The sequence below is a fragment of the Zalophus californianus genome, chromosome X (genome assembly GCF_009762305.2).
Source record: "Zalophus californianus isolate mZalCal1 chromosome X, mZalCal1.pri.v2, whole genome shotgun sequence".
NCBI lineage: Eukaryota > Metazoa > Chordata > Mammalia > Carnivora > Otariidae > Zalophus > Zalophus californianus.
In genome coordinates, this window is record NC_045612.1 from 30,154,469 (window position 1) to 30,174,414 (window position 19,946).

The 19,946-nt window shown below is 45.5% G+C and overlaps 1 long non-coding RNA gene and 1 other non-coding gene across 2 annotated transcripts in view; both read left to right on the top strand.

Annotated features, from left to right (window-relative positions):
- Positions 1-2,806, top strand: part of LOC113931255 — a 6,145-nt gene extending 3,339 nt beyond the window's left edge. The window contains exons 2-3 of the long non-coding RNA XR_003522709.2: positions 261-568; positions 1,772-2,806. This is a non-coding gene — a long non-coding RNA (uncharacterized LOC113931255). The remainder of the gene's footprint in view (positions 1-260; positions 569-1,771) is intronic.
- Positions 2,807-5,295: 2,489 nt separating this feature from the next.
- On the top strand, positions 5,296-5,399 carry LOC113931646. Its single transcript, XR_003522807.1, has one exon. It is a non-coding gene; the product is annotated as a U6 spliceosomal RNA (small nuclear RNA).
- Positions 5,400-19,946: the final 14,547 nt, after the last annotated feature.

A 19,946-nucleotide genomic window follows, 5' to 3' on the forward strand; every position in this document is an offset into this window, starting at 1 on the left:
GGCACCATGTGTGTGCGCGTGCGTGTTGGGGGACTGGCCGGGCCCTCCCGGCACCGTGTGTGTGCGCGTGCGTGTTGGGGGGCCTGGCCGGGCCCTCCTGGCACTGCCAGTTTAGCTTCTCTGTCTTTAGTGCCGCTGGTTAGCAGCGAAGCGGAGGGCCCGTTTTCCTCCTCGCGGTCACCCAGGGTGACGGTGCTGCCTTCCCCCGGGGCGCACCAGTCCTCCAGCTCCGCGGATCCTCTCTGATTTGTCTCCCGCAGGCGCCGAAGCTTCTACCTTCTTTCCAGGCAGTGTCCTTACCGGGTGTCCTGCCGGGAGGGAAGCAGCCGGGTCGGGGCCGAGCCCAGCGCGTGTGGTGGTTTGAAGCCCCTGCTCGGGAGGATGGCCGCCGCCTTCCTGGGAGGGACAAGAATGTCAGCTTCCCTGGCTTTAGTCACTTCAAGGGACACCAGCCAGCTCAGCCCAAGGGTTGGGGGTCTCCGTACCCCTCTGGGTCGAGGCTTGAGCGATGTCTTCAGTAACCGATCCGAGTGTGCCGGCAGCAGAGGCAGGCTTGCTGTTTACGGAGGTGATTGTTCCCCGTGTGCTTAGCCCTCTGGCCGCAACCCGCCTGCTCTGCCTTGGGAGCTCCTTTACCTGCCGCAGGGGCCCGGCAGGGTAAAGGTCGTCCTGGGGACGCGGAGGAAAAATACCTTTCCCTTTAGCCTTCTAGGTTTGGCTGTACCGGGGAGCAATATTTGCCCCTCTCCATGTGTCTCCTTGGTATGTGAATCAGTTTTGGTAATTATTTTTTTTAACTTTTTTTTTTTTTTTTGAGAGAGAGTGCACAACTGGGGGTGGGGCAGAGGGCAGAGGAAGAAGCAGACGCCCCGCTGAGCAGGGGGCCTAAGGATCCCAGGACCCTGAGATCATGACCCCAGCTGAAGGCAGCCGCTTAACCCGACTTAGCCACCCAGGCGCCCCTTAGTAATTATTTTTAAGAAATAGGAGACTCAAATTTTTTTGGGTTTCCCCTCTAATTGCCTAAAAGAATTTTTTTAAAGATTTTATTTTTAAGTAATCCCTAGACCCAAGGTGGGGCTCGAACTCACAACCCCGAGATCTAGAGTTGCACACTCTACTGACTGAGCCAGCCAAGTGTCCCTAACTGCCTAAGAGAATTTAGATTGAGCAACTGCTCAGGAAAGAGCTATCAGCATAGATAAGGACAGTATCATGTAAACTCGGTGTGGTTGCCCCTCTGGCAACCTCCAGTGTGTGTTTCTGCTTCTGTTTCTGTAGTTTGTGCTCTACTGCTCACCAGGCCTGGAGGATGTTGGCTGACCATGCTAGGGACTAATGCTGAGTGCAGGGATGCTCGTCCTCAGTATCTGGAAGGGACTGAAAATGTGGACGCTCAAAACCTATGCCAGCAACCCAGATCCCAAACCACAGCCAATGGCTCCTGGTGTCAAAGATTCCAAATACAACTGAGCAACTGTCAAATCGTATCTTTATGTAAAGGGAGAAAGGCGCTGGTGTTTGGTGAGCAAGAGTGAACGCCAGGACTCTGTGCCTTAAGTGGCGGGTGGCTTAGTGCTGAGACAGAGTGAGAAAGCTTGATTTAAGAGCCCTTTGAAGAAGAGCTCTGTGTAGGAAGGTGGTGGTAAGTGCTGAAGCATTCAACCTGGGTGAGCCCTGTCCCCACCTGGAAGGTCCGGGCCTGGCGCAGGGCATGGCTCCCTAGAGGCTGGACTTCTGTGGGATGAACTCGGCACATTCTCTCTTGCAGGTCACCCCACTGCTCTGGGCTCGTGTTCCTTCATCTGTAATATGAAGAGAATGGACTGGATGCCTGCAAAAGTCCCTTACAGAACAGAGAGACGACAGTGATTTCTTCCTTTAACCTGGGTGACCCCCAGAAGACAAAGAGGTACTTTTTTTTTGGAAAAGGAGCATGAGATGATGAGGCTGGTTCTCTGTTGTTGCTGACCTTTTCCTACAGGGCCTGTGAACACTTGTCTCACTTGCCCAACGCAAGTGAACTTGTGTGAGAGTCCCGCAAAGGAAAATGAGCACCAGTTTGCCGAGAGGAAGTGGCTGAGGCAAGGATTGGCTCTCACTGGGACACCTTGCTGCCTTGGCTTAATGGGAGTGAGCAGAAGTCTCAAATGAATCCCCAAGTAAAAGTAACGGCACGCAGCATTCCTAGGACCAGGGGTCTGTTACCATAGCAACTGACTCCGGAGGTGTCCACTCAAGGTTTTGAGAACCCCAGGCCCCATCCTGGGCTACAGCAAGTCGTATAAGACCAAGTTCGCCTTACCTACCAGGAAAGGCAGTGAAGGACTCTATTTTCGCTCCATTATTCCACGTCCAGGATTCCAACCTTCCCTAGAGATGTCACATCGGCACCAAACGACTGCATGTTATGCATACAGGTGCGCAGAGCGAGCCCAATGATAAGCACAGCACCCCATGGTTAGAACTCTGGCAAATGTATTTCTGTTCTTGTGAAGACAACTCAGAACAAACTCCATTCTTCTGTTTTGTATACATTTATAGTAATTATTATCTTTATTTAAAAAGTCACTTCTCACATCTGTTTGGAGGGACCACTTTTTTTTTTTAAATTAAGAGTCACATGCTCTACCAATGGAGTCAGCCCAGTGCACCTGAAGGACCACACTCTTGTACTGTTTTTTGTTTTTTTTAAGTAATCTCTATGCCCAACATGGGGCTCGAACTCAGGACCCTGAGATGAAGAGTTGCATGCTCTCCCGAGTCAGTCAGGCACCCCCACACTCTTGTATTGAGATAAAGAATTGCTTCTGGTCCCTTCCTTTGCCCCTGGCCCTTTGTTTCTAAGTACTTTTAGCCAAAATTTTTGTCTGGAATTTTGATTGTTAGGTACTTCCAAGTTAAATCTCCAAGGTTCTGATCATATTTGTTTGAATCAAGATCCAGGTTACATCAATCTAATCTTAATCAAAAAAAGTTTTTCCCCCAAATAGTTCACGCCTTCTTCCTACTTAATTTTACCATCAACCTTACCATTTTGAAAGTTAGCTGGCATGTGTTGTTTATTGTGGAAAACTGTAGAAAGCAAGACTACCTCAAGAACTATCACATTACCATAAAATGCTGAATCTGCTGCACTCCTTAAAGATTGTACTTAACAACTTTATAGCCAAAACCATCTATAGGGGCGCCTGGCTGGCTCAGTCAGTAGGGCATGCAACTCTTGATCTTGGGGTTGTTTAAGTTCAAACCCCATGGTGGGTATAGGGATTACTTAAAAAAAATTTTTTTTTAAATCTACAAAACAACCCATCTCAGGTCAGTGAAGTTGTTGGCTGCTACTTTCTTTTTCCTTTTTTTTTTTTTACGATTTTATTTTGGGGGCGCCTGGGTGGCTCAGTCATTAAGCGTCTGCCTTCGGCTCAGGTCATGATCCCAGGGTGCTGGGTTGGAGCCCCACATCGGGCTCCCTGCTCAGCGGGAAGCCTGCTTCTCCCTCTCCCACTCCCCCTGCTTGTGTTCCCTCTCTCACTGTGTATCTCTCTATCAAATAAATAAAATCTTTTAAAAAAATTAAAAAAAAAAAACAACTAACATCTACAAGATGACCCATCTCAGGTCAATGATGTTGTTGGTTGCTAGTTTCTTTTTCCTTTTTTTTTTAAGATTTTATTTTGGGGGCACCTGGGTGGCTCAGCCGGTTAAACGTCTGCCTCCGGCTCAGGTAATGATCTCAGGATCCTGGGATTGAGCCCCACATCGGGCTCCCTGCTCAGCAGGGAGTCTGCTTCTCCCTCTCCCTCTGCCTGCAGCTCCCCCTGCTTGTGCGCTCTCTCTGTCAAATAAATAAATAAAATCTTTAAAAAATATATTTTATTTTTAAGTAATCTCTACACCGAACGTGGGGCTCAAACTTACAACCCCGAGATCAAGAGTCACATGCTCCACCAACTGAGCCAGCCAGGTGCCCCATTGATAGCCAGTTTCTAAAGATTTTTTTTTAATAAATCAAAGTTATTCCCTTATATTAGAATAAGTAATTCCTGATCCATGCATTTGGGATATTTGAAATGTACATTAAGAGAAATTCTGTTGGAGCACCTGGGTGTCTCAGTCGGTTAAGCATCTGCCTTTGGCTCTGGTGGTGATCCTCGGGTCCTGGGATTGAGCCCCATCTGAGCTCCACGCCCAGTGGGGAGTCTGTTTCTCCCTCCCCCTCACTTGTGCTCTTGCTTTAGCTTGCTCTCTCTCTCTCAAGTAAATAAAATCTTTAAAAAAAAAAAGAAATTCTCTTCGGGGCATTCATTAATTTGGGGGATTAATGAAGGCCTCTCTCTCTTTGTAAACTTAGACTAAGTGTAAATTATAATCTGCAGCCACATTCTGCGTATTTCTTAGGCCTCAAGCCACCACTCTGCCTTCATACATCTGGGATTTGAAAGGAAAGACAAGTTTAAAAACATAGTGTATATGACAAAAATGCCATGCACTTACAGGAAAGATATTGTTTGTTGTTGTTGTTGTTTGTTTGTTTCTTCTGGGTAGCCTGAGCTTCAAAAAGGAATATTCTTTGTTAGCGTGTGTCAGACTGGATGTGAGCGTTAACTGAGGGATTCTTGCTGAGTGTTCTCTGGCTTTCGGTCTCAGGGTGGGAAAGCTGAATATGCTTCTTCCAGAGCAGAGAAGGGGTCAGGACTGGGTCTGACAATACCTGGAGCTTACTGGTACAGACCCCGCAGTTCTGAAGGTACTTAAAGCATTGAGAAACTTAATGCTTAAAAAAGGACAGTGGTCAACACTAGGAAATAATTTTTGGTTTCAAAATCATCTGGTGAGAATGGCAATGGGCATGTATGCACAGGAACGTTCTTGAATTTCCCTCACTCCCAATAAGGCCTGGGCTCTCTGGGTAACAGTAACGTCCTCTTTGTGGAAAGCTGACATTGCAGACGCTTCTCTGACATCTGTCACTCACGAGGGAAGAAGGAATAAAACATTGGTGGCCACCATGGCCAAGAGCATATGCTTCCCCAAGAAAACAGAGCCTCCCACGCTGGGAACATGCAAGTGCTGTGAAACTGGTCTCCGATGAACTCCCATGAGAGGAAATTCTCATGTGACCATGGCACCTTATCTGTGGTTTCTTGCAATCACTTCATAGGACTATGGCGGCCACAGCTGATCACTTTTAACACAGAACTCTGTTAAAGGAGCCTCACATTTCTACAGATTCCTCAAAAACAAAGGTTGAACTGAGAAGAAAGTAATGCTTAAAAAAAAAAAAAAAGTGGGCCTGTGCTGGCTTCAGCAGCACGTATCCTAAAACTGGAATGACACAGAGGTTAGCACGGCCTCTGCACAAGGATGAGGTGCAAATTCCTGAAGCATTCCTTATTAAAAAAAAAAAAGTGGGCCTGGCCTCTTCATTTCACTAACCGTTACTTGTTTTTTTCTACACTGGCATTTGCACACAAAGAAGACAGCGTGAACAGAGCAAAGGTATGACTGCTTCTTCACAGTGTGTGATTATTCTAGAACCCTGCTCAGGAGACCGTCTCCTTACTCTTGCTTTGAGCAGCAGTAAACCAACAGGTCTCCTTTCAGTGTTTAACAACAGGAATTGGGGTCCTCTCAAGGATGTTGAAGGTGACAAAGTACTTTTGAAAGTGTGATGGTCAGCTTCTGAGTTGCAGAAAGATCGATAATATGCTTTCCTGGGCTGGTGGGTGGGGGAGGGGTGGAAGGAAAGGGAGAAGAGCTTCTTTTTGACCCTGATGGAATCGCTTCTCATTTTTCTGTTGAAGCAACAGAACCTGTGTGCCAGAATGGCTTCAATCCCCCGATTTCCTCCACAAAAAGGGAGGGTCGTGAACAGAATTTGAAACATACTGGTTGAATGTTTGGCGGCCACCTTCCCATAAATCCCTGTGAGGAGCCTCTTAGGAGGCTTCCCCTAGAGTCCAGTATTCAGCCTGCACGTGTCAGCATGAGTGGAGCTCGTCTCCGGAAATGACACTGTTCTCTCACTAGGGACACATCCCACTCCATCTTGCACATATTTGTGGTCCCAAAGAGGTAAGGTGGGGATGAAGATGGGCTGAGGGATGGAAGAGAATATATGGGCCAGTGCAAGCTCATCATGGGCACCCAGCGAGTTTCTGTGACAAGCAGGGCCTACAGAGAGTGACTCCAGGATGTCGCCTCATGAAAGGAAGCCTCCTTGTCATTCTCTTTCAATGGCATTTCCTTATCACTTTATGTAAAGACCCTACTTGCCCCCATTTGGTACACAAAGACAAATGCATGCAGAATTTACCTCTTTATTGATAATACATCTACAGGGGAGGTAAGCGTGGCAGGGTGTCAGTGGCACCAAAAGAACCCATCTCCAATCTGGCTTCTGAACGCGACGGCATATTAGACCCATCCAACATGAAGACGAAAATGTGGTCCAGGTTAGCAGGTGGTGCATTTCTGAGCATTGATGCTCTCTCATCTCTCCTACATTTGGCCCTCTTGTTCTTAAACCACACCTATAGTCAGAGGGAAAAAGGGATCGGTTTAGCATATCGAACACTTAATGTCATCATAGAAAAAAAATGCTACGTGCCACTGTATATGCCATGGAGATTTTACGAACCACACCAAGAGAAGTTATTTACTCAGGAAAGTTAACACCACACCCCGCTCCCTTTAGCTCATCCTTAGTGAGCACCATCTATGTGCCCAGTTCCGGAATAGGCTTATTGCTTTGTCTCTCTCCTCCCAGTTTTAATATTCAAATGGTTTTTTCAGGTATTGGATGCAGGTCTAGCTTATGAGTTGCCCTGGGTCCTTGTTGATCCAATGCCTGGTAATAGGATAAAGAAAGGTCTGTATCCTGACAGCTGATCATCCACCATCCAGTTACCACCTGCCCCCTCCTCACTAGAGAAAGAGTCACCTTGTTTTGAGGCGCAATCTGGGCATTGTAAATAGTGGGCCCTATTTAAAGTCCTATTGACGGGACCGGCTCCCTATTTGAATGGCTTATCTGCAGTACGACGTAAATAATTAATAGGAGGAAACACGTTGGGTTTTTAGACAGATTTCCTTCAAGGATGTCTAAGGGGTCATTAGTCCTCTGAAACCTCTTGAGAGTTAAAAAGTAGTCTGGCAAAGGAAGGCCTAGTCATGGGACCCCACGGAATCTGTGGCTTGTCTAGCTGGGACACGAGAGTTGCTGAAGCCACGAACACGGCCTTGATTTTAGCCTGTAGTGTTAAGGAAAGTGGAGACCAACTTGACCCAAATTAATGAAATGCTCACCGATCTTTGGCCACCCAGGAGTTGAGAGGAAAGAGGCACACCATTATGGCCATTGTCGGTTCTGCATGCTCCAAGCTGCCCCACCCTACAAACCTTCCTGGGCTCAGGACCAGGTCAGCTCACTCTGCTCTGGCTACAGTTCTGGGATCCTGGACCGGAACCGCTGTTGCCCCGCAGGGCAGCTTATCCCACGCGCTGCTACTCAACCAGGAGGTCCTAATCCCATCCCTTATTTTTAAGGCAAGAAGGCGGAACATGCATTTTAGGAAGATAGTCAACAACAATGAGAGTAAGGGATCATAAAATGGCTCCTTCCTACAACTCCGTCAACCATTTTTGCAAACAAACACACAAACAAAACTGTCAGTTAGACTTCACCGTCTTCTCGGTATCCTAGTTGATGGGGTTAACATTATATTTAAAGCCTTTCATAAGTTTCCAAACTGCACAAAGGGCTTTTTCTCCTTGCCTGAGGCCTCATGTTTGCTCTCCTATTTTAAGATTGGTGGTATTCTGGGACGCCTGGGTGGCTCAGTCGGTTTAGCTTCTGCCTCCGGCTCAGATCATGATCCCAGGGTCCTGGGATCGAGCCCCACGGCAGGGTCCCTGCTCAGAGGGGAACCTGCTTCTCCCTCTGCCTGCCGCTCCCCTTGCTTGTGCTCTCTCTGACAAATAAATAAAGAAAATCTTAAAAAAAAAAAAGATTGGTGGTATTTCTGCAGCATGAATACATAGTTTCAACAAGGCCAGTGTAATAGAGCCCGTTTTGGGGGGACCCAAGCGCACCAGTGGTCAGATCTCCGTGAACATAAGCTAACCGAGGCCCACAGCTAGCTATGCTCTCAGTGCTGTTCTCACAGAAACAGTTCTATTTGCAAAACAAAGGAGAAAACGTCTATTAAGTTCTTGGAGGAAATTCATACTGTGTGGTTTGGAAATATATGGGAACACTAAGCTTTTTCCCTGATTTGTTTCTTGTGGTTTATGTCCCCTTCAGAATGCCATGGAGAGAGCACTACATAAACCTGGGAAGGAGAAAAAGCTAGTCACCAAACCTTACATTTTTCTTTTCCTCTGCACATGTCTTGTCAGCCTGAAAAAGTGTTCCCAACCTCCTCCCATCTTTTCCAATCTGAGCCAGGCCTGGGGCCCCAGTCTCTGGTGCTGGGATGCTATTACTCAATGGTCAGCTTTGTTCGGCTGCTTTTCAGATACTCCCACCACCAGATACGCAACTTCTTCTCTTTAAGAAAAATTTTTTTAAGTTTATTTATTTATTTATTTATTTATTTATTTAGTGATCTCTACACCCAATGTGGGGCTCTAACCCACGACCCTGAGATCAAGAGTCGCTCACTCCTCCAACCGAGCCAGCCAGGTGTCCCTGCAACTCCTCACATGCATTCTGCAGCAAAAGCCCATATACCCATCCTGATTTCCTTTCCTTTCTTTTTTGGGCAAATATCACTTTGAAATAATGTAAATGGGTTTGGGGGTTGTTTTTCTTTTTTTGGTCACCTTTTTATCCCATGATCTACAAATTAGTCAACACTGCCTGAGGGAATAAAAGTATTTAAAAATAACACTATGAATCTACCCCAAAATAAGATCCACCCAAACCCCAAACAAATTCCATAAAACTCAACTCTTCAAAATAGTATCACCAAAATGAAAAAAAATCCCTAAATGTTAGAAATCTTCAAGAGAATATTCACGGGGCGCCTGGGTGGCTCAGTCGTCAAGCGTCTGCCTTCGGCTCAGGTCATGATCACGGGGTCCTGGGATCAAGCCCCGCATCGGGCTCCCTGCCCGGCAGGAAGCCTGCTTCTCCCTCTCCCACTCCCCCTGCTTGTGTTCCCTCTCTCGCTGTGTCTCTCTCTGTCAAAAAACAAATAAAATCTTAAAAAAAGAGAGAGAATATTCACTTACACATTCAGCAGCTTTGTAACACTGAATTTGTGTAGTGTCTGTAGGTCTATTTTGGCTATATGTAATTCTTCTCTAACCTTTTTGCCCTTCTCAGGTCAATTAATATTCATTCAATGTTGGGTTTTTTGACTTGTTTCTTCCATTCTTTAGACAAATGTCCAAGGCCTGCAAACTATCTCCCCATTCTCACACATAACGGGACTGTTCTAGCCATGTTTTCAGGTTGATACATCAAAGTATTCCAGAAAATTAAAACTTAGAGCTGCCACTCTCTACACTGCTTTACCAAACACTTAAAAACAGCAGTAGGAGGACCAGGTACTTGGACTTTGAAGCTGTCTTCCGCCATCAGTCTCAGCACCACTAAACAGACACATTAGTTACTTATACAGTGTGTTCTGAGGATACCTTTCTCCCTCACCCCAATGTTTATAAATTCACCCATTTGGCTAAGAGTTTATGCTTGGCTTTAATTTAGTACACCTGAACCTTCTCATAACTGGCCCCTCTGTGCATTAATTTGAATACTTCCACAGTCAGCCTGAGCCCCAATATGACTCCACACAGAAGTATTCTCTAAAGGATATCTGTTTGAAGGAGTTGAACTTTATCGAATACACACATATACATGTATCTATGTGCTATATAGATATGTGGATACACCTCTCTATATGTTTGCAAATATATATATATTTAATTTTGAATAAAGAATAGAAAAAGCAATTCATTTCTTCTTTTCCTTTAAGAAACCATGTTCCCTCAGGTAATGGGAAATATCCATAAGCTGGAGTTCACACATCCCATTTTCTACCCACAGAGACTCCTAAAGTCAACTTATTTGCCAATGTTAAAAAAGACAACTAAACACACCAACTTGAGAATGTCTAGGACAAAAGTGTCCGAGTCCTAAAGCCGGTTTTTAGAATGCCCCGCCATCCAGGTTTACTGACCTGCACTCGGATTTCAGTCACATTCATGCGTCTGGCAAGTTCCCGTCTGAGAAGAGAAAACCACACATGTTTACTATTTGGAGTTGTGGATAAAATAAATGTATGGAGATACACTTTATGCTTGTTTTAAAATGTGTACCCTCCCCCTCAAGAACCTCCCCCAAGTAAACTTTTCTGTCATTCCCAGCTCCAGGCTTTCCTTATCAATGGTTTCCCCTCAAAATTTAAGGTGGCTTCAACAACTTGGAGGTCAAGATAATTTTGATGCGCTATTTAAAAAAATAAAAATTGATGCAAAAAAACCTATGATGAACAAATTATCACAATTTTATTTTTTAATTATTTTTTAAGTAAGCTCTACACCCAACATGGAGCTTAAACTCACAACCTGGAGATCAAAAGTTGTATGCTCTACTGACTGTGTCAGCCAGGTGCCCTTCCCTCTAAATTTTATTTATTTATTTATTTACTTATTATTATTAAGTAGACTCTATGCCCTATGTGGGTCTCAAACTCACAACCCTAAGATCAGGAGTCACATGCTCTTCCGACTGAGCCATCCAGGCACCCCCTCCCTCAAGATTTTATTTTATAATTTTTTTTAAAGGTTGTATTTATTTATTTGTCAGAGAGAGAGAGCCAAGCAGGGGGAGCGGCAGGCAGAGGGAGAAGCAGGCTTCCTGCTGAGCAGGGAGCACGATGTGGGACTCGATCCCAGGACCCTGGGATCATGACCTGAGCTGAGGGCAGATGCTTAACCGACTGGCCACCCAGGCGCCCTGTCCCTCAAGATTTTAAATGAAAGGATCCAGAACTGCAGGTGCACGAGAGTACCTTATTCTCCTTACCCTATTCCAATAAAATTTTATTTACAGAAAGCCACCAACACAGACAATAAAAGAAAAAATGCATAAATTAGACTACATCAAAATTAAAAACCTGTGGGGCGCCTGGGTGGTTCAGTTGGCTAAGCATCTGCCTTTGGCTCAGGTCATGGTCCCAGGGTCCTGGGATCGAGCCCCGTATCGGGCTCCCTGCTCAGCAGGAAGCCTGCTTCTCCCTCTCCCTCTCCCCCTGCTTGTGTTCTCTCTCTTGCTGTCTCTCTCTCTGTCAAAAAATAAATAAAATCTTTTAAAAAAATTAAAAACTTCTGTAGATTAAAGTGCAAAATCACTAGAGCAAAAAGGCAACCCACGCAATGGGAGAAAATATTTGCATATCATGTATCTGATAAGGAGTTAATATCTAAAATATATTAAGGACTAAAACTCAATAAATAAACATTCAAATTAAAAAATGGGCAAAGGACTCGAATAGACATTTCTCCAAAGATGATATACAAATGGCCATGAAAAGACACTCAACATCACTAATTAATCATTAAGTTCTTGCCTCTCAAAACCACACTGAGGGGTACCTGGGTGGCTCAGTTGGTTAAGCGTCTGCCTTCAGCTCAGATCATGATCTCAGGGTCCTGGGATTGAGCCCCGTGTCGGGATCCCTGCTCAGCAGGGGGGGGTCTGCTTCTCCCTCTCCCTCTGCTACTCCCCCCACACTCATGTGTGCTCTCTCTCTCTCTCAAATAAATAAATAAATAAATAAATAAATAAATAAATAAAATCTTTAAAAAAAACCCACACTGATACCATCTCATACCATTAGAATGGGTACTATCAAAAAAACAGAAAAGAACAAGTGTTGGTGAGGATGTGGAGAAATTAGAACCCTTGTGCACTGTGGGTGGGAATAAAGAATAGTGCAGCTGCTAAGGAAAACAGTAGAATAGTGGCTCAAAAAATTAAACATAGAATTACCATATGATCCAACAGTTCCATTTCTGAGTATATGCCCCCAAAAATTGAAAACAGGGTCTTAGAAAGCTATTTTCACAGCAGTATGATTCACAATAGCCAAAAGGTGGAAGCAACCCAAGTGCTCATTAATAACAAGTGGGTAAATAAAATATGGTATACACATGCAATGGAATATTATTCAGTCTTAAAAAGGAAGGAAATTGGGCGCCTGGGTGGCTCAGTCGTTAAGCGTCTGCCTTCGGCTCAGGTCATGGTCCCGGGGTCCTGGGATCGAGCCCCGCCTCGGGCTCCCTGCTCGGCGGGGAGTCTGCTTCTCCCTCTGCCTCTGCCTCTCTCTCTCTCTCTCTGACTCTCATGATTAAATAAATAAAACATTTAGAAAAAAAAGGAAGGAAATTATAACATAAGCTACCACACAGAGGAACGCTGAAGACTATGCTTGTGGAGTGGGAGGATGGGCAAAATGGGGGAAGGGGAGTGGGAGATACAGGCTTCCAGCTATGAAATCTATAAGTCACAGGAATAAAAGGCATAGAGAATGTAGTCAATGGTACTGCAATGGTGTCATATGACAGATGGGAGCTACACCTACAGTGCGCATAGCATAACACAGAGAAGTGGGATCACTATGTGGTACATTTAAAACTAATGCAATATTGTTTGTAAACTATACTCAAAAAATTTGTTTAAGATTTTATTTATTTATGAGAGAGAGAGAGAGGGAGAGGGAGGGGGGAGAGGGACAAGCAGACTCCATGCTGAGTGCAGAGCCCAAAGTGGGGCTTGATCCTCCCACCCTGAGATCATGACTGGAGTTGAAATTAAGAGTCAGAGGCTCCACTGAGCCACCACCCAGGGCCCCCAAAGATTTTTTTAAAAAGATGATACGGGGCGCCTGGGGGGCTCAGTCAGTTGAGTATCTGCCTTTGGCTCAGGTCATGATCCCGGGGTCCTGGGATGGAGCCCCGTGTCGTCGGCTCCCTGCTCAGTGGGGAGCCTGCTTCTCCCTCTCCCTCTGCTCCCCCTGCTTGTGCTCTCTCTGTTTCTCTCTCTCTCTCACATAAAGAAATAAAATCTTTAAATAAATCTCTCTCTCTCTCTCTCTCTCTCTCTCTCTCTCTCTCTCATACACACACACACACACACACACACACACACACACACACACATTCTCAGTCATAAAAAAATGAATGGGATCTTGCCATTTGCAACTACACAGATGGACCTAGAGGGTATAATGCTAAGTGAAATAAGTCAGAGAGAGAAAGACAAATACCATATGATTTCACTTATATGTGGAATCTAAGAAACAAAACAAAGGAAAAAACAGACTCCAATACGGAGAACAGACTGATGGTTGCCACAGGGAGATTGGGTCAGGGGACGGGTGAAAGAGAGGGGATTAAGGAGTACAATCTTGCAGTTATAAAATTAATACGTCATGGAAATGAAAATACAGCATAGGGAATATAGTCAATAATACTGTAATAACATTCTATGATGACAGATGGTGACTGCACTTATCATGGTGAGCACTGAGTAATGTATAGAATTGAATCATGGGACACCTGGGTGGCTCAGTCAGTTAAGCATCTGCCTTCGGCTCAGGTCCTGATCCCAGGTCCTGGGATCCAGCCCTTGTTGGGCTTCCTGCTCAGCGGGGAGTCTGCTTCTCCCTCTGCCCCTCTCCCTGCTTGCACTCTCTCTCATGCTCTTACTTTCTCTCAAACAAATAAAAATAAATTTAAAAAATAAAAAATTGTTGAATCATTGTTGTACACCTGAAACTAATATAACACTGTATGTTAATTATACTTCAATAAAAAAACCAAAGTCTTATAAAAAATTAAAAGACTGTATGCCATATAAAATAAACCAGTCACAAAAACACAGATATTGGGGTGCCTGGGTGGCTCAGTTGGTTAAGCATCTGCCTTCAGCGCAGGTCATGATCCTAGAGTCCTGGGGTCGAGTCCCACAACAGGCTCCTTGCTCAGAGAGGAGCCTGCTTCTCCCTCTGCCTGTCGCTCCCCCTGCTTGTGCTCTCTCTCTCTGATAAACAAATAAATGAAATCTTTTTAAAAATTAAATAAGGTTTATCTTCTTAAAAAGAAAATCACAATGAGATACCACTTCACATCCATTGAGATGGCTAACATATAAAACAGGGGCACCTGCTGAGCCACCCAGGCACCCCGAGCGTACAACTCTTGATCTCGGAGTTGTGAGTTCAAGCCCCATGTTGGGTGTAAAGATTACTTAAAAATAAAATCTTAAAAAAACAAAAAACCAAACAGAAAATAAGTGTTGGGGCGCCTGAGTGGCTCAGTCGGTTTAGCATCCAACTCTTGATTTTGGCTCAGGTCATGATCTCAGAGTTGTGAGATCAGGCCCTGCATCGGGCTCCTGGTGAGTGTGGAGCCTGCTTAAGATTCTCTATCTCCCTCTGCCCCTCCCACCGTTCACACACACACTCTCTCACTGAAAAGAAAAGAAAAAGAAAATAACAAGTGTTAACAAGAATGTGAAGAAACTGAAGTCCTTGTGCACTGCTAGTGAGAATGTAAAATGGTGTAGCCACTATGGAACACAGCAGCGCAGCTGCTTAAAAAATTAAAAACAGGATGACCAGGGCGCCTGGGTGGCTCAGTTGGTTAAGCGACTGCCTTCGGCTCAGGTCATGATCCTGGAGTCCCGGGATCGAGTCCCACATCGGGCTCCCTGCTCAGCAGGGAGTCTGTTTCTCCCTCTGACCCTCTTCCCTCTCGTGCTTTCTATCTCTCATTCTCTCTCTCTCTCAAATAAATAAATAAAATCTTTAAAAAAAAATAAAAATAAAAACAGGATGACCATATGATCCAGCAATTCCACTAGAGTGGAATTAATTAATCCATTAATCCAGCAATTCCACTAGAGTGGAATTCAATTAATTTGGGTATATACCCAAAATAATTGAAAACAGGGACTGCAACTGCTATTTGCACACCCACGTTCACAGCAGCATTATTCACAATAGAAGCAACTCAAGTGCCCACTAATAAATGAATAGACAAATAAAATATGGTATTTACAAACAATGGAATATTACTCAGCCCTAAAAAGGAAGGAAATTCTGAGACATGCTACCTCATGGATGAACCCTGAGGCCATCATACTAAGTGAAATCCACCAGTCATAAAAAGAAAAGCACTGTGTCATTCCACTTAAAAGAGGCACCTACAGTAGTCAAATTCATTAAAACACAAAGTAAAAAGGTGATTGCCAGGGGCTGTGGGAAATGGGGGAATAGCGAGTTGTTCACTGTATTCTTCCAGTTTTGCAAGGTGAAAAGAGTTCTGGAGATTAGTTGTACAAAAATGCAAGTGTACTTACTACTACTGAACTGTACACTTAAAAATGGTTACGATCATAAATTTTATCTTTACGTATATTTCACCACAATTTATTGTGTTTAAAGTTTGTTAAATTTTTTTAGTAACCTCTACACCCAAAGTGGGACTCAAACTCACAACTCCAAGATCAAAAGCTGCACAATCCTCCGACTGAGCCAGGCAGGGGCCCCCTATTTTACCACAATTTCTTAAAAGTGTTTTAAAATTTTTTTAATTAATTAATTAATTTAAGGAACCTCTACACCCAAGTGGGGCTCAAACTCATGACCCCCGAGATTAAGAGCTCCACGATCCTCCGACTGAGCCAGTCAGGAGCCCCTATTTTACCGCAAGTCTTTTAAGTCTTTTTTTTTTTTTTAAGATTTGATGTATTTATTTGACAGAGAGAGAAAGGGAAAGAGAGATATCACAAGCAGGGGGAGAGGCAGAAGGAGAGGGAGAAGCAGACACCCGCGGAGCAGGGAGCCCGATGCGGGCTCGATCCCAGGATCCCGGGATCATGACTCTAGCGGAAGGCAGCCGCTTAACCGACTGAGCGCCAAGTCTTTTTTTTTTTCTTTAAGTTTATTTAAGTAATCTCTACTCCCAATGTGGGGCTCTTACGAGCGCCGGAGTCAAGAGTCGCGGGCTCTCTCAACTGAGCCAGCCAGGCGCCCCTACCACAATTTAAAAAACAAAACCAAAAAGACCACCCACCACAGTTTCCAGACTCGTTTCACATAATTACCGTATAAAAATATTTCCCTTGATGCACAGAAGGCATTCTCCTTCCCTCAACCCTTGGCATTTTTGGTTTAGGAGGAAAGAAGGAGGCTGACGGGTAGGGGGAGAAACAAAGATGCCTGGAAATGAGCCCAAGGTCCCTGGAGAACCCGGCACCTCCGGGGCAAGCTTCTTACCTCGTGAGCGCATCTGGGTACTGGGTGTGCTGGAAAACGCTTTCCAGCTCCCGAACCTGCATCGGCGTGAACTTATTGCGCTGGACTCCGCGCTGCCTGCTCCGGGGCTTTGGAGCCTCAGCAGCCGCCACTTGGGGTAGCTCCTCAGGCTGCTGCTGCCCCAGCTCCTGGACGCCACTGCCGACCTCGTGGTTCCCTTCGCCCTCATGGTTCACGACGACTTCACGGTTGATGTTGCCCTCATAGTTGACGTTGCCTTCAAAGTTGATGTCGCTTTCAAAGTTGATGCCTTCAAAGTTGATGTCACTTTCAAAGTTGATGCCTTCAAAGTTGATGCCTTCAAAGTCGATGCCTTCAAAGTTGATGTCGTCTTCAAAGTTGAAGCCTTCAAAGTTGATGTCGCTTTCAAAGTCGATGCCTTCAAAGTCGATGCCTTCCAAGTTGATGTCGCCGTCCAAGTTGATGTCGCCGCCATCCAAGTTGATGTCGCTTTCCAAGTTGATGTCGCCGTCCAAGTTGATGTCACCTTCCAAGTTGATGTTGTCTTCCAAGTTGATGTCGCCTTCATTGTTGATGCTTTCGTGGTTGATGTCGCCCACAAAGCCTGGATTTCCTTCATGAATGCGGCCGCCTTCAGCTTCTGGTGCTGTACCCTGCACAGATTCAGATCTCATTTCCACTTCGTACATTCCCAGCCAGTAGTTGCTGGGGTCATAGTAGTTACCGGGGTCATAGTAGTTACCGGGGTCATAGTAGCTGCCTCTGGGCAGAGGCTCCATGGCTGGGGTGAGGTGAAAGTCCAGCGCTTCCACAAACCCTCTTGCGATTGAGGAGCAGAGCCGCAGGCAGAGGCGGAAGCTCGTCCTCTTTTGGCGCCTCCTGCAATTCCTCGGGGTTTGGGGTAGGTTCAACGCCCACACGCTCCCCTGAGAGAATTGCTATTGGCTTTCCTTTTCCCGCCAATTGCGGTGGGCGGTACTTGCTTAGGCACGCAAGTGGACGGGGCGTGGCCAAAATACAGGCGCTAAGGGAAAGATGGGTGCCGGTAGAGGGCTTAGGTGTATGGAGAATGGGGGCTGTAATTTACATTTCAGTTTACCACTCCCCGACTTGACCAGAGTGTCAGCTCTGAGGAAGGGGCTGTAGTGGATTATGCAAACTGATTTGGGGGCAATGACTGGGGGAGGGGGTGTGGGGCGGAGAGATGGGGGCTTCACACTACCTACAGGAACTCTTTTGGAAAAGTTTGGAGAAAGTCTCTTGGTCCAGTTCTCTATATTTGGCAGCCTGCACACACCACAGGCTAGTAATTAAGCTAAAATGATTAACTGAGTTTCTGCAAGGACACAGAAAGCAGAGCCCGCCATGTTCCCGGGGGTGCCCAGAGTCGATCTTGGTGCCGGGCTTACGGAGCATTCTGGGCAAGATGCGTTCCACAAGAAATCCAATGTGCCCCTTGAAAAAGTTAAAGTATGGGCGCCTGGGTGGCTCAGTTGGTTAAGCGACTGCCTTCGGCTCAGGTCATGATCCTGGAGTCCCTGGATCGAGTCCCGCATCGGGCTCCCTGTTCAGCGGGGAGTCTGCTTCGCCCTCTGACCCTCCCCCCTCTCACGTGCTCTCTCTCTCTCCTTCTCTCTCTCTCTCTCAAATAAATGAATAAAATCTTAAAAAAAAGAAAAAGTTAAAGTATTCCAGATTTTTAGTGATGAATCCACATCAAAGTGCAAGTGTAGACTAGACCCCCCCCCAGTGCTTAGTGCACCCAAAAAACCTAGTGCATTTTACTAGCTTTGGACACCATAGTGGAGTATGCATCTTCTCTAGTGTTCCACTACAGCATCTGTGGTAGCAGGTCCCCAGTACAAGCTCAACCGGTTCCTGTACTGGGCTCCTGGCATGAATCCAAGTGACTTTCCACGTTTGTCCCCTGCTGCTCCCTCTTCCCCCCTTCCTCTCCACCTCTTTTCCTAAAAATATCAACCTGATCTCTTGCTCAGCCTTTTTTTTTTCCCCACCGTGTGCTTCAGTGTTATCTAACCTCCAGTCACTCATATACGCCGGCTGAGTGTTGCCCTAACTCCATACCAACCATGCTAGTATTTACTTAAATATTTTAAGCTAAATTTACTTTATTTTTTATTTTAAAATTCAAATGGAGCCCTATTCTAAGCAAAAGTAGCCAGGAAACTGCGGCACCTGGGTGGCTCAGTTAGATTGGGTCGACTTTTTTTTTTTTAAGATTTTATTTATTTATTTATTTATTTATTTATTTATTTATTTATCAGAGAGAGAGAGAGAGAGAGAGAGAGAGACAGAGAGCAAGCACAAGCAGGGGGAGCGGCAGGCAGAGGGAGAAGCAGGCTCCCCGCGTAGCAAGGAGCCCGATGTGAGACTCGATCCCAGGAGTCCGGGATCGACCAGGCGTCCCATTTTTTTTTTTTAAGATTTTATTTACTTGTCAGAGAGAGAGAGAGAGCACACAAGTAGGGAGAGCAGCAGGCAGAGGGAGAAGCAGATTCCCTGCTGAGCAGGGAGCCCGATGCGGGGCTCGATCGCAGGACCCTGGGATCATGACCTGAGCCGGAGCCAGATGCTTAACCAATTGAGCCACCCAGGCGCCCCTGCCTTGGTTTAATCATCTTTAAAATGGGAATAACAATTGTAACTACCAATTATAATGGGATGTTGTGAGGATTAATGGAGGTGATAATAACAAAACTTCACAAATGATCATTCACCAAGTGGACTCACATTTCCACTGAAGCCCTGTTCATCTATTTTTCTACATGAGCCCAAGAGGGGAGAGAGAGAGATTGTGCAATGTGTGCAATGAAAATAGGACATTTTCCTGTGAAAATAATACTCGTGTCTTTTTGCACATGTACGTGCTTCAGTCCATAAGCCTGTGTTGGCTGCTTCGTGTTCATTTCACTCAACAGATTCTCTTTCTAGACCTAAGACCTTGTATTCCTAGAAGCCAGAAAATAATAATGCAATAATAGTGACCATGTATTAAATGCCTATTCTAGGCCCAACAGAGGGATAAACACTATAAAAGTTATACTCACCAGCACAACAGTCTAATTCACATTTCACTTTCGGATTGTTCCGGCTTCCTAGTGTACAGTGGTCATGGGAGAGAAAAGATGAAAGCAGGGAGACAGAAAGCTAATGCAACATTCCACTTTCAGGTAAGAGTGAGGTTTAAGGCATATGGGAAAAGTGAAAGGTTTGGGGATGTGTTTTTGAGGTGGAGTTAAGAGGACTTGCTGATGGATTGGATGTTTGGAGTAGAAGAGGCTACATGCATTAACTCACTGAACCCTCATGAAAACCTAATGCAGGCACTGTTATGCCCATTTTTCAGGTGAGGAAGTTGAGAGACAGGTTCACACAACTGGCCCAGGACACACAGTGAGTCAGGCTTTGGACCCACACTTTTTTTTAGAAAAAGATTTTATTTATTCATTTGAGAGAGAGAGAGACAGAGAGAGCACAAGCAGGGGGAGAGGCAGAGGGAGAGGGAGGAGCAGACTCCCCACTGAGCCAGGAGCCTGACTTGGGGCTCGATTCCAGGACCTAGAGATCATGACTTGAGCCAAAGGTAGACACTCAACCATCTGAGCCACGCAAGCGCCCCTGGACCCACACACT